The sequence below is a fragment of the Macaca thibetana genome, chromosome 4 (assembly GCF_024542745.1).
Source record: "Macaca thibetana thibetana isolate TM-01 chromosome 4, ASM2454274v1, whole genome shotgun sequence".
In the NCBI taxonomy this organism is placed as follows: Eukaryota; Metazoa; Chordata; class Mammalia; order Primates; family Cercopithecidae; genus Macaca; species Macaca thibetana.
Genome location: NC_065581.1, coordinates 498305 through 512783, shown reverse-complemented (window position 1 = coordinate 512783; position 14479 = coordinate 498305). Strand labels below are relative to the sequence as shown.

Below are 14479 nucleotides of genomic sequence, written 5' to 3'. Positions count from 1 at the left end.
ACTCATCATCTGAGCCCTCAGCAAGTCATAATCTTTTTGCTGGTGGGAGGTCTTTATCTCCCTCTTGATAGCTGCTGACCGATTCTAGTGGTGGTTGTTGGAAGGCTCAGGTAGCTGTGGCAGTTTCTTAAAATAAGGTAGTGAACTTGCTGGATCGATTGACTTTTGTGAAAGATTTCTCTTTATCATGGGATGCTTTGGGTATTTTGTCCACAGTAGAACTTCTCTCAAAACAGTCAGTCCTCTCAAACCCTGCTACTGGTTTATCAACCAAGTTTATACACTGTACTAAATCTTTAGTTGTTATTTCAACAGTATTCACAGCATCTTCACCAGGAGTAGATTCCATCTCAAAAAAATCACTTTCTTTGCTTATCTATAAGAAGCAACTCTTCATCTGTTCGTTTTATCTTAAGAGTGTAGCAATTCCTTAAGGCTCTACTTTTTTTTTTTTTTTTTAATCAGGGTCTTACTCTGTCACCCAGGCTGGAATGCAGTGGCACAATCATGGCTCACTACAGCTTCAAACTTCTGAGCTCAAACAATCCTCCTTCCACAGTCTCCCCCGTAGCTGGGACTATAGGTGCATGCCACCATGCCCAGCTAACTTTTTAATTGTATTTTGTAGAGAGGGAGTCTCACTATGTTGACCAGGCTGGTTTTGAACTTCTGTCCTCAAGAGATCCTCCCACCTTGGCCTTCCATAGTGCTGGGATTATAGGCATGAGCCACCATGCCCAACCTCCACTTCTAATTCTAGTTCTCCCGCTACTTCCACCACACTTGCAGTGACATCCTCCACCAAAGTCTTGAACTCCTTGAAGTCATTCGTGCTGGTTGGAATCATCTTCTTTTAGATTCCTGTTAATGTTGATATTTTGACCTCCTCCCATGAATCATCAGTGTTCTTAATGCCATCTAGAATGATGAATCCTTTCCAGAAGGTTTTCCATTTACTTTGCCAAGATCCATTAGAGAATCAGTATCCATGGCAGCTATAAATGTACAAAATTTATTTCTGAAATAATAAGACTTGCAAGATGAAATTACTCCTTGATCCATGGACTGCGGAATGGATATTGTGTTAGCAGTCATGAAAACATTCATCTCCTTTTGTGTCTCCACCAGAACTCTTGAGTGAGCAAGTGCATTGTCCATGAGCAGTAATATTCTGAAAGAAATCTTTTTTTCTGAGGATCGGGTTTCAACAGTGGTCTTAAATTATTCACTAAACCATGTGCTGTAAACAGATGTGCTGTCATCTAGGCTCTGTTGTTCTATTGATAGAACACAGGCAGAATAGATTTATCATAATTCTTAAGGGCCCTAGGATTTTCAGAATGGTAAGTGAGCATTGGCTTCCACTGAAAATCATCAGCTACATTAGCTCCTAACAACAGAGTCAGCCTGGCCTTGAAGCTTTGAAGCCAGGTATTGACTTCTCCTCTCTAGCTATGAAAGTCCTAGATGGCATCTTCTTCCCAGCTGTTTGTCTTCATTGAAAATGTGTCATTGAGTGTAGCCACTTTCATCAGTGATCTTATAATAGCTAGATCTTCTGGATAATTTGCGGCAGCTTCTGCATAAGTACTTGCTTCACCTTGCATTTTTATGTTCTGGAAATAGCTTCTTTTGTAAACCTTATGAACCATCCTCTAACTACAGCCTTTTCTTCTGCAGCTTCCTCGCTTCTCTAAGCCTTCATAGCATTGAAGAGAGTTAGGGCTTTACACTGGGTTAGGTTTTGGCTTAAGGGAATGTTGTGGCTGGTTTGTCTTCAGTTTAGATCACTCATACTTTCTCCGTATCAGCAATAAGGCTGTTTCAGTTTGTTATTATTCATGTGTTCACTGGAGTAACTTGATTTCCATCAAGAATTTTTCCTTTGCATTCATAACTGGGCTAATAGTTTGCCACAAGAAGGCCTGACTTTAGGCTGTCAGGTCGTTAGACATGGCTTCCTTACTAAGCTTATTTCTAGCTTTTGATTTGAAGTGAGAGACTTGAAACTCTTGCTTTCACTTGAGCACTTAGAGGCCATTGTAGGGTTATGAATTGGCCTACTTTCAATATTGTTATATCTCAGGGAATAGGGAGAGAGAATGCTGGTTGGTGGAGCAGTCACACACACATTTATCAATTAAGTTCCCTCTGTCATATGAGCCTGGTTTGTGGTGCCCCAAAACAGTTACAGTAGTAACATCAGAGAACACTGATCACAGATCACCATGACAGACAGAATGATAATGAATACGTGTGAGATAATGCAGGAGTTACCAAATGTGACACAGAGACATGGAGTGGCACATGCTTTTAGAAAAATGGCACTGATAGGCTTGCTTGATGCAGGGTTGCCACAAACCTTCAATTTATAAAAAGTGCAGTATCTGAGTAGTACAGTAAAGTGAAGCACAATAAAAGGAGGTAAACTGTAGTCAAGTTCATGTTAACTAAAATGTTGCTTTAAGGGTAATTTTTGGATAAATCAGGTTTCCATTCATCCTCTTCCCTTCCCCATCCCCAGCCCCACCAGTATTCCAGTATTTTACTTATAAAATAATTCTTACTGTTTCATTGTTTTGAGAAAAAGGAAGAGAGGGGTTATAAAAGGATGGTATAGTGATGAACAGTCTCAGGGAGAGGAGTAGCTCATATTCTTTTATACTAAATTTTAGTTTAGTTTTTTTGGTGGCTTATGCAGTAAGATAAGCCGTTAACTTGGCAACCTTTATATATGCATAGTTAGTAAATTCCCATGACTACATTTTATCAGTAATGAAAAGTTTCCTACTACTAGATTTGGTGATAAAACACTTAAACGTGTTAATTTATTTTGTTTTGATGATTTCTAAATTCCACCTGTGGTGGTGTGGAAAGAACACACAAACGTTAGACCCAGGCAAGTCACTTGAACCCTCTGGCTTATTAAGATCTGTTTCCTTTGGACTAGATTCTGATTTAATGCTATTAAAGTTATAACATGGGAAGTTTAAACAGTTGTTTTCAAAAGTATTTCTGAAGTAGTCTTTAAAAATTATTAATAACCACTTTGGAGGTATAGCATATGCTCTTTGAAACTATACCTTCTGAGTTACATATAAAAATGTGTGAATATTTTATTTGGTGAGCATTTTCAGAGCTGTTTGCGAAGTTGTTTTTTTTTTTTTTTTTTTTTTTTTTTTTTTTTTTCCTGAGATGGAGTCTCACTCTGTCATCCAGGACCGAGTACAGTGGCATGATCTTGGCTCACTGCAACCTCCGCCTCCCGGGTTCAAGCAATTCTCCTTCCTCAGCCTCCTGAGTAGCTGGGATTCAGGTGCGCACCACCACACCCAGCTAATTTTTGTATTTTTGGTAGAGATGGGGTTTCCCCATGTTCATCAGGATGGTCTCAAGCTCCTGACCTTGTGATCCGCCCGCCTCAGCCTCCCAAAGTGCTGGGATTACAGGCGTGAGCCACCGCGCCCGGCCATGAAGATTTTTAATCAAGCCATTTTTTGGTTCATTTAAAAAATGTTCTGCCCTCATGAGCACTTCTGTAGACTTTATATTATTTTTATTTATTTATTTATTTTTTTGAGACAGAGTCTTGCTCTGTTGCCCAGGCTGGAGCGCAGTGGCACAATCTCAGCTGACCCTAACCTCAGTCTCCTGGGTTCAAGTGATTCTCATGCTTCAGCTTCCCGAGTAGCTGGGATTACAGGCGCCCGCCATCACGCCTGGATAATTTTTGTGTTTTTATTAGAGATGGGGTTTCACCATGTCGGCCAGGCTGGTCTCAAACTCCTGACCTCAAGTTATGTGCCCAACTCAGCCTCTCAAAAGTGTTGGGATTACAGGCGCGAGCCACTGCGCCTGGCCTTTTGTAGACTTTAAATGCAAGAGAAGAATGCAGCACACATGCCTTACTGCAGTGAGGAAGGTACAAGATCTGCAGGTATTGATTGATGTAACGGAGATTCCTTATCGTGTTTGTTTCAGGCATCACTTCCAAATTTTTTCCCTTTTCAGAGCAATTAAATGAAAATTTTCAAGCTCTAATAAAAAATATTTTTTACTGGTTTCATACTCTCTCTTCTTTTTTCCTCCAGTTGTCTGTCTCTAGTTCTGTTGCTTTGTCTTTATATACTTAATAAAACCAAGAGAAATGAAAAATCTTATGGTTTGTTTTAGAACATAAATAATTTTACAGTTTAATCTTTGATGGATTATTATGGTTTACTTTTAGTAATTCATTAACAAGGAGTATCTATCAAAAGTTTTATAGCCTAGTTTTGTAATGTAGCTTTTGAAAATGGAAAAGATAATTTATTATTCTACTTAGGTTATTTCCTAATCTGCAGAGATATGTTGCCTATAATATTAAAAATCAATAGAACATCTAAATATAATGTTTTAACTAATATTGTATAATTATACAATAAAAACATTTTACAATACAGAAATTTAAAAATGAATAGCATGCTATTATTACCATTTTTAGTTTAATTATGAAAAACTAGAGAGTGCCTGTTTCTATAGTCATGCATTAGTTGCTGAATTTAAAAGCTTTGTAAAGGACTCTCATAGGAACAAGAGCTCAGAAATGCCTTAGAGCTGATCTCATCCAATCATCTTGTTGGTAGATGAGAAAAGTTTCGCAGTGCGTAAAAGTCAACAAGCGTTTTTATTTCCTAATGCCAGAACTCAGTTTAGAACCCAGTCTCCAGACTCTTCATAAATGTTTCAAGAGACTTACAGCTTGGATATACTTTTGTTCATTACAATAAATCTAGAGTACCATATGAATGTTTTACTTAATTTATAAAGATAAAATTTAAATTTAAAAAACTCGAACGTTTTGGAAGGGCGTTGTCATTTTGTCCTTGTTTGAAGATGTCCTTTGCTCTTGCAGGCAGGCAGGAATTTATTTGCTGCACAAAATGATATTCAGTGAAAATAAAGTCTTACATTAACAAAAGTCAAAGCCTCAAGTTTACAAATTATTTAAGCATCTTCCATTGTTTCTCATAGGGAGACTACTGAGAAGCAAGAAAACACTATGCCTTTTATGTTTCACTGTATCTGTAGAAAATAAGTGATTGGAAAATGTATTAAAGTGCTTTCTTATACCCAGAATTTATTGTCCCACTAGATACCATTTGCTGAAAGCTAAACTGACTTATTCATATGACAGACTTGTACTTTTTAAAAATTTTGCTGCTGAAAACAAATTACTCTTGAGTGTATATTTATTCAGTGAATATATTGCCATTATCAAAATAAATCAGACAAGTGTCTCTTACCCTGGTTAATTTCTATAAGGACCCTCCTGGTTCCGGTTATCCCCATTTGGGTCCAGGCATTTGAGAAATACTTGGTGGATTAACATGAGTCTGGAAACACATCAGCATTATGATTTTTTGTTTTTAAGCAAACCCGTAACTCTCTTTGGTAGTGGATAGTACATAAGTGTGTATTGTGGTTCTTAGGCTAGGAGTCAGTATGTAATAATTTGTACCCCATCTTATATACCTGTGTATATATGTGAAATTCCCAGTAAGTACTCCCATTCTCCCAACCTTTATTATTTTCCCATTTGCATTATTTAGTATTTTGTATATTGTTAGTTTTCTTGTGCCAGAGTCTGACCTAATAAAAGTTCCTGATTCTTATCTGCATTAACTTTCCTTACATGAGTAATAATAGCTGTTTTACCTCTTTATCCCTCTGCTTTCCAAAGATAAAATTAGTTTGTGGCCAGGCACAGTGGTGCGGGCCTGTAGTTCCAGCTACTCTGGAGGCTGAGGAAGGATGATCACTGGAAGCCAGAAGTTGGAGGTAGTAATGCACCCCTATCGCACCTGTGAATTTCCACGGCACTCCAGCATGGGAAACACAATGAGGCTCCACCTCTTAAAAAGAAAAGAGTTAGGGCCTGGTGCAGTGGCTCATGCCTGTAATCCCAACACGTTGGGAGGCTGAAGCGGGCAGATTGCTTGAGCCTAGGAGTTCAAGACCAGCCTGGGCAACAGAGCAAGACCCTATCTCTGTAACAGAAAATATAAAAATTAGGCAGGCATGGTGGTGCATGCCTGTGGTCCCAGCTACTTGTAAGTCTGAGGTGGAAGGCTTGCTTGAGCCCAGGAGTTTGAGGCTGCAGTGAGCCGTGGTCACGCCACTGCACTCCAACCCGGTTGACAGAGCCATACCTTGTCTCAAAAAAACAGAAAAGAAGATTTTTCAAAAGTTTGTGGTAGGTGCTTTTGGAATAAGCTTATTCACTTTATTCCTTAGTGCTTTCTTAATTGTCTTAAATGGCTATGAAGTTAAAAGACTGTATATTGCTTTAGTTAAACAAATGAGGTTTATGACAGGCAAAGTCAGACTTTTGTTGACCTCTGTTTAGCGTATTTATATAAGAAAGACCTTATGACAAATGTTTCATGTCATTGTTTTATGATAATTGGAATATTTGTGAGGAAAATTTGTAGACAATGACAGCTGTAGACTAGAGCGTTCCTTTAAACTCAAAGGAGTCTGGCATGGGTTGTCAGACTGAAAATATTCAGAAACTGAATTCTGTTTCCTTAAAGCCTTAGACTCTTTCCTGAAAGTGATAATAAATTGTTTCATTCATTTGTGATTTTAAACATAAGAGCATTACCTATTGATAAGAACATATCAACAAACATAGCATACTATCACGTAGTATGTCTTTAACTGAAGGCAGGTTGAGAGGAGACATCTCTTCCTATAGTTCGTTCACAAATTACTGAGTGTATATTATGTCGCAAGAACTGTTGTATGTGCTATGCATACTGCAGTGTGAAAGGCAGGGATGTTCTTATATTCGTAAATTAAATGATAGGTCTTCCTGGCATAATGGTCTGTTCTGGTTTGGGTATGTGTAGGTAATTCTTCATGGTAAGGAAATAGGATTGTTGCAAATGAACCAGTGTAATGCATGCTGGCTTTTCAGTTGTCTCTGCTTTGTGCGTCTGGAAGACACCTACATGTACTCTTGAGTCATAAGTAAGAAAATAGATCAGACTTTTTGATTCATGACTATCCATGGTGGCCCAGACCTTACCTTTTATTACCAGACATTACTTTTAGTTGGACAGATTTTGAGGGTAACATAGTTAAGATTAAGAGCCCTGTGTAAATGACCTCAAATTGGATTTGAAATAGTGGGAGTAAACTGGAATTGCCCTGCCCTAGTTTTTTAGTTTTGCTTTCTGTGAGACCAGAGGTATTCTAATTGCAGTTATGTTTCACACCAGAGTGAGCCAGAGCCCCAGTCACTGGGGAAACAATGAAGGTTCTTAGAATGTGAGTGGTCACATTCACAAATGACCTCATAGGACACATGGTGGTTATAGAAGGAAGAGGATACTAGACTCTTACGAATCAGGACACCAAGGATCTGGTCTGTTTGACAGCTCGTCAGTTGTGTGCTCTTGAAAAAGACACTCAACATCTCTAGGTTACAGTGTCTTCAGGTGAAGAGACTAGATGCCAGCTGGGTCAGGTCTCCTTTAGCTCTGATTCTGTGAAATACCAGCCCTACTGATAATCAAAACCACCAAGGATCTCTGACAGTCTGATATTTCTACTTATCATCTTTTCAGTAATATTAATGTCAGTGGTAATTATTTTTATTAGGTTTTCATACTACTGTTTTTCTGGAAACAAGGAGAGCAGTGTATTTCTACTGAAAAATTTGGTTCTTTATGTGATCTAGACCAGAATCTGAAAGTACTCTCTTGTAACCACATGCTTATTTAATTTGTGTTGTAATACTTACGACATAGCTTAATCGTGTCAAGAAGATAATTAAATCACCACCCAGTGGCAGCTTCATGTTCCATGCCAATTGAGGAAAGTTATTTTCCTCTCACAAATTGGTTTGTAAGCATTAATTAATGAGGTGGTTGATTACCCACGTTTTGCTTAATACTTGCTTTCCCTGCAGTGTTTTGGTATCTTGGGGCAACATGATGTCTGTTTATTGAAGCTGTTGTTAAAGAACTTTGTGTTGAAATATGCCTTTGCTCTCGTATAATTTTTTATTAATATGTTACCATACTAAATCTCATGTTTATCAATTTATAATAGTTTTCTAGCACATTGGCAAAACAAGCTTTCCATACTTTTGTCTGTGTTTAGAAGCAAGTTTAAAGAGGTAGCAATAGTGTATTCCAGTAAAATAATACTTCCAAAACATATAATTTTATATAAACTTAACTATTAAATTACCTAGTATGTTTATGTAATATCAGTTTATTTATTGCTTATTAGTGCATTTTGCTGTTGTCAAATGTGAAAATAAATATTTATCTTTCAACTTTCAGGAACAATGAGCCTAACAGGTTGTTTAGCAGGATAATGTCAATGGGATGTGTTTGTGTTTAATTTCAAAATATTACCAAAGCATTATATTTGATAACTTTTTATTTTACTGTAACTTCAAACTTACAGAAAACTTTCCAGAATAGCAAAAGTACCTCCTATAAACCCCTTCCTTCCTTCCTTCTGGTGAACAGCAGCTCCAGTAAGCCCTTTAACCACACCCACCAGTTGTTTCCTTTTCCCCAATGTCTGTATCATTCTGTCCCTCCGTCTGCATATGTTTTTGTGAACCACTTGAAAGTGGGATGTGGCATCATTCTTGACTCCTAAATACTTTAGTATGTAGTTATTAAGAATAAAGACATTCTCGGCCGGGCTCGGTGGCTCACGCCTGTAACCCCAGCACTTTGGGAGGCCGAGGTGGGCGGATCACGAGGTCAGGAGATCGAGACCATCCTGGCGAACACGGTGAAACCCCGTCTCTACTAAAAATACAAAAAACTAGCCGGGCGCGGTGGCGGGCGCCTGTAGTCCCAGCTACTCGGGAGGCTGAGGCCGGAGAATGGCGGGAACCCGGGAGGCGGAGCTTGCAGTGAGCTGAGATCCGGCCACTGCACTCCAGCCTGGGCGACAGAGCGAGACTCCGTCTTAAAAAAAAAAAAAAAAAAGGAAGAAGAATAAAGACATTCTCTTACATTACAGTACAGTTACCAAAATCAGGAAATAAAATACTGGTACCGTACTGTCTAATCCAAAGTTGAAACAGACAGACATGAGGAGCGTTTCTTGATACGAATCACCGAGCAGGATCTGTGAGGTCCCCGCGAAAAATACAGACCCCAGATCACATCGGCAGGGACCGGCAGACAAAGCCGGATTGATTGACAGGCGCTCCGTAAAATCACCTGCACTCTTTGAAAATGTCAAGGTCAAGAAAAGACTAATTTGTAGTGCTCAGATTGTGTGGTTTGGACAGTGGGCGCCGCTTCAGTCGGCTCTGTGGCCTTTTGACACGGATTTCCTTACTGGCCCAGCAGAATCTTTCAGGCTTGTCTTGTCCTTGCCTTGCAGTCAGCCATTTCTCCAAGGTCACTGGTTCCTTTTATTGAAAAATGGTATTTGGGAGTTAGATATGCTAATTGCTACTGTTGTAGTGTTGCTTCTAGCTTCTCTCAGTGTACAAAGCTAGAAAATACACACTTGCACACACACAGAAATCTACCAGTGCACCTCTTTGTCACATACCGTGTTAAAAACTGAGTTCATATATCTGCCTTTGTTAAGTCTCCTCAGATCTTTTGCTCAAAAAACAAACAAAAATGGGTTGCTTCCTTCGTTACCAAATTTCAAAAGTTCTTTATGTATTGTTTGTGCAAAGTCCTTTGTCATTTCTATCTATTGTGAATATTTCCTTCCAGGCAGTAGTTGCCTATTTATTTTATCTTGATAAGCAGAAGATTTTAATTTGGATGAAGTGAGAAAATTTAGTATTTTTCATTGTACTTGTGTTTGTCATATTGAACACAAGTCTTTTTTTTTTTTTTTTTTTTTTTTTTTTTTTTTTTTTTGAGAAGGAGTCTGGCTCTGTCGCCCAGGCTGGAGTGCAGTGGCCGGATCTCAGCTCACCGCAAGCCCCGCCCCCCGGGTTCACGCCATTCTCCTGCCTCAGCCTCCTGAGTAGCTGGGACTACAGGCGCCGCCACCTCACCCGGCTAATTTTTTTGTATTTTAGTAGAGACGGGGTTTCACCGTGTTAGCCAGGATGGTCTCGATCTCCTGACCTCGTGATCCGCCCATCTCGGCCTCCCAAAGTGCTGGGATTACAGGCTTGAGCCACCGCGCCCGGCCGGACACAAGTCTTTAGCTACACCCCGGTAATGGAGATACTCTCCTATGTTACCTTCTTTATAGTTTATAATTTTAGTTTTTATGTGTATGAGCCATTTTGAAATAATTTTGTGTAAGTGATGTGAGGTTGCAGTTAACATTCCTTTTTTTTTTTTCTATGTAGCTATCCAGTTTTTCCAACACCATTTAAAATATTTTTCCTTCCCATTGAATTACTTTGGTGCCTTGTCAAAACTCATATAGTCATATGTCTTTGTTTCTGGATTCTAGTCTATTTCATTCATCCATTAGTTTATCCTAATGGCAACAACACTGCCTTGATTACTGTAGATTTGTTATAAGTCTCGAAGTCATGTACTGTGTTAAAACTTTTTTCCTCCTCCTAAAACTGGTTTGGCTCTTCTAGATCCTTTGAATATCTACTGGAATTTTAGAACAACCTTGACAGTATCTCTATATAAGCTTGCGTGAGTTTACAAATCAGTTTGGGGCTAATTGATACTTTAACAACATTGAGGCTTCTGATCCATGGTCATGATATAGATCTTCACTTATTTAGGTCTTTATTTTATTTCTGTAGTATATGTAGTTTTTAATGTAGAAGTCTTGTACATTTCATTTGTTAAGTGTATTTTTAGGTATTTGGTTTTATAGTGATACTTTCAAAATGAATTTTAAAAATTTTATTTTCTAATCAAGTCCTACTAAAATATATAAAAACTGATTTTTATATATTGACCATGAATACTAAGACTTTGCTAAATTCAGCTATTAGTGCTATTAGTTGCTTAGTACATTTCCTAGGATTTTCTATATAAGCAATCATGTTATCTGCAAATAGATATCTCCTTCATCATTTGCCATCTTTCTGCTTTTGATTTCTTTAATTCGCCCTATTGCGCCACTAGAACTTCTAGAACGGTGTTGAATAGGCAAGGAAAGAGGGATATCTTTTCTCTATTACTGTTCAGAAGGGGGAAGGCATTCTGTGTTTCACCATTAAGTGGGATGTTAGGTGATCCTCCCCACTCAAATAGTTCTTTATTAGATTGAGGAGATGCTCTCTACTCCTAGTTTGTTGAGAATTTGCAATCATGAATAGTTTTTAATCATGAACTTTGTCAAAGGCTTCTTTGACATCTATTTAGGGTAATATACGGTTTTTCTTTTACTTTTAATATGGTAATTCACAGTGATTGATGTTTGAAAAACTGGCCTTGCTTGGTTGGAATAAACCCTGCTTGATCATGATGTATTCCTCTTTTGCTTTTTGAAATAATTCATATAGGCTTGATATTTCTGCTTCCTTAAATGTTTTATGGAATCCATCTGTGAAGCCATCTAGGTTTGAGTTTTCTTTGTAGGAAAGTTTTGATAATGAATTTAATTTAATCTTTCTGAAGATATTGAGATTTTCTATTTCATCTTGTTTAGTTTTGGTAACTTGTCTTTCAAGGAATTTAGTTCATCTAAGTTGTAAAATGTATCGGCATAAAGCTGTTCATTATCTTTCTTTATTACTATTTAAATGTCTTTAGTATCTGTGGTTATCCCTTCTTTCATTACTGAAATTGATAATTTTTGTTTCATTTCTAGAGAGTTTTTTTGAGATATCAATTCATTAATTATTGGTGAACTTTCGGCTTTAATTTTTTTCAAATTCTTTTTACTTATGTTATTGCTTTCCATTGTTTATTTTTTTCCTATTTCTGTCTTTCTGCTTCCTTTTCCTGCTCTCCCTCCCCTTTACTTTGAGTTTATTTAGCCCTTATTTTCCTAGTTTTTTTTTAAATGTGGAAACATATATTCTTAATTTTAAATATTTTTTCTCTAATGTAAGATTTTAAGTTACTGCTTTGGTGGCATTCCACAAATTTTGATGTATGTTTCTTATTCATTTCAAAATATTCTGTTTCCCTCTTAATTTCTACTTTGAATGTTGGGTTATTTAGAAGTATATTAATTTCCAAATACTTGGATACTTTTCTGGATATTGTATTGCTATTGCTAACTTAATTCCTTTGTAGTCTTTGGAATTTCGATCTTTGGAATTGCCTGTGACTTATTTTATGGTCCAGCATCTGGTCTACCTTGGTGAACATTCCAGGGACACCTGAAAAGGAGTTTTATAAATGTCAGGTCATGATGACCAACGGTGCTGTTCATATCTTCTATGTTTTTTGTTTGTTTTTTTAATCTAGTTGTTATTCATATTGAAAGGGAATATTAAAACCTCAAACTATGATTGTATATTTATCTCTCCCTATCAATCAGTTTTTGTTTAATGTGTTTTGAAGCTCTTGTATTAGATGCATACAGTTTTGATTGTTATGTCTTTCTGATGAATTTGTCCATTCATAATTATAAACTCTCCTACCAAATTGCTTTGTGGTATCACTTCCCCTTCAGACTGAAGAACTTCTTTCAGCATTTCTTGTCGTACAGATTTGTTTGCAATGAACTTTTTTTTTTTTAACTTGAAAATACCTTTTACAACTTTAATTTTGGACTTTTTTTCTTTCAGTACTTTAAAGAACTGTATATCTTTAGATAAATTGATTTCTATAACTATATTGATCTATAATCATGTTCACTGACTGTTTCTTCAAATGTCTTCTACCTACTGTGCAGCCTAATCAGTGTAGTTTTCATTTCGGATAGTACACCTTTCAGTTCTAGAATTTGCATTGCATTTCTTTTTAAAAAATAATTTTATAATTTTAATTCTTCTGTTTAGAATAGCCATCTGTTTATTCATTATGATTACATATATTTTAATAACATTTGTTATAGACTCTTTTAAGTTCTTATCTACTAATTCTTCTGTCTGGTTCACCTTGGAGTCCGTTTCGGTTATCTGCTTATTTGCTTATAAAGAGATAGGAAAAAATCCCAGTGTTTTTCCTACTTGCTGCTTTCACACAGCCACTGACTCAGTACACAGTCCTGATACCAGGTGTGTGTGAAGTTTCCCCACACACCAAGCAAGCAGCTCTCCAGCAGACACGAGCTAGGGATCCTCTGACTCAGTTCAGTCCTGACATCATCATGTCAGATCCCTCAGCTTGAGGAGCGGGGATATAAAATTGATCAAACATGTGTTTTCAAAGAAGAAACAAACAAAATATCTAAAATTTAACACAGTGGACGTTAAAATTATGTAGTAGAAGTTTAATAGAAGGAGGGATCAGGGAGACTAAACTAACGTTTGAGCATGACTTGAAATATTGGTACAGATTTAATAAACTTGGAGATTTCTCTTTAGTGGAAAGAGGGTGAATGACATGAATACAGGCACATGGCAGGTTCATAAGAGGTGAATGGGCTCATGTGGGGAATGTCAGAGGAGAGGAATGGTGGAGATGAGGTAGGCAATGTTGACGAGTCTAGCTGTGACAGGCTTTGAACAGGATGTGGAGGAGGTTGTGGGCTGTGCAGACCACAGAGCAGTGGATTTCATAGATGATTATTTTAAAGGTAGGGAGGATATTGATTAGCTCCACATTTTAGAGAACTAGCTCTGGCATTTGCTGAGGGTGGAATGCAGTGGAGAGAGAATGGGGCAGAGTTACCAGCTATACGTCTGTTGCAGCATTGAGGGGAGAAGACGAAGGTCTTAAGTGGGAGGGCAATAGGAGGGAACAGTAGGATTGAGAGGAATAGTTGATTTTTGATTCAGACAAAAGATTCTGAGTATGTGATTCAGGTGGTGCCAGAGGCCAGGAGAGGAACTCAAGGTAACTTTGAGTTGTCTCATTGGGTTTATTGGATGAATGATAATGTTTTTCTGGACTTCCTTTTTTGTTGTTTCACCATTTTATTTGTATTAAATAAGTTACGTAGGCATGACTGATTAAATCTTGTTGGATTGAACTTAATCTCCAGCCCTGCCTCTCCACAGGAGGTTGGTTTGCTGGTGCTTTGCTCAAAACCCTAACCCTCTAATCCCATGGTCTTTCTGGAATGGGCAGTCCTGCTGTTGATTCATCTTGTTGGCTTGTACTATGGCGTGGTTTGAGAGGATCATGAATAACAAAGACACTCCTATTGCCGGGAAAACACCAAGGATTTAAGACTCTCGCTCCCAGAAACCAGGGACAAGAGGTCAAATACTGTATTATATAACACACCCCAGACTCATTCCGCTGTCTCCTGCCATCCACGGCAACATTTCCAGATTCTTCTAATCTGCCATTTCTTGCTGGTCGGTTTTAGACATTAGCTGTCAGCCTCCCATTACGTGAGATAAAAGATGGTCACTCCCTGGTTTACCTGTCTTTCCTGCCCCCAAACACAC

At 37.8% G+C, this 14479-nt stretch overlaps 1 protein-coding gene across 9 annotated transcripts in view; it reads left to right on the top strand.

Moving 5' to 3' along the window:
• EXOC2 (exocyst complex component 2) overlaps positions 1-14479 on the top strand; it is a 204869-nt gene that overhangs the window by 38224 nt on the left and 152166 nt on the right. The window contains exon 1 of one of the 9 annotated variants that reach the window (XM_050788810.1): positions 6366-7484. The exons of 7 other annotated variants lie outside the window; for them this stretch is intronic. The gene's annotated coding sequence lies outside the window, so the exon portion shown is untranslated. Of the gene's footprint in view, positions 1-6365; positions 7624-14479 lie in introns of those variants that run through there. One more of the 9 variants, XM_050788808.1, reaches the window with a different exon arrangement.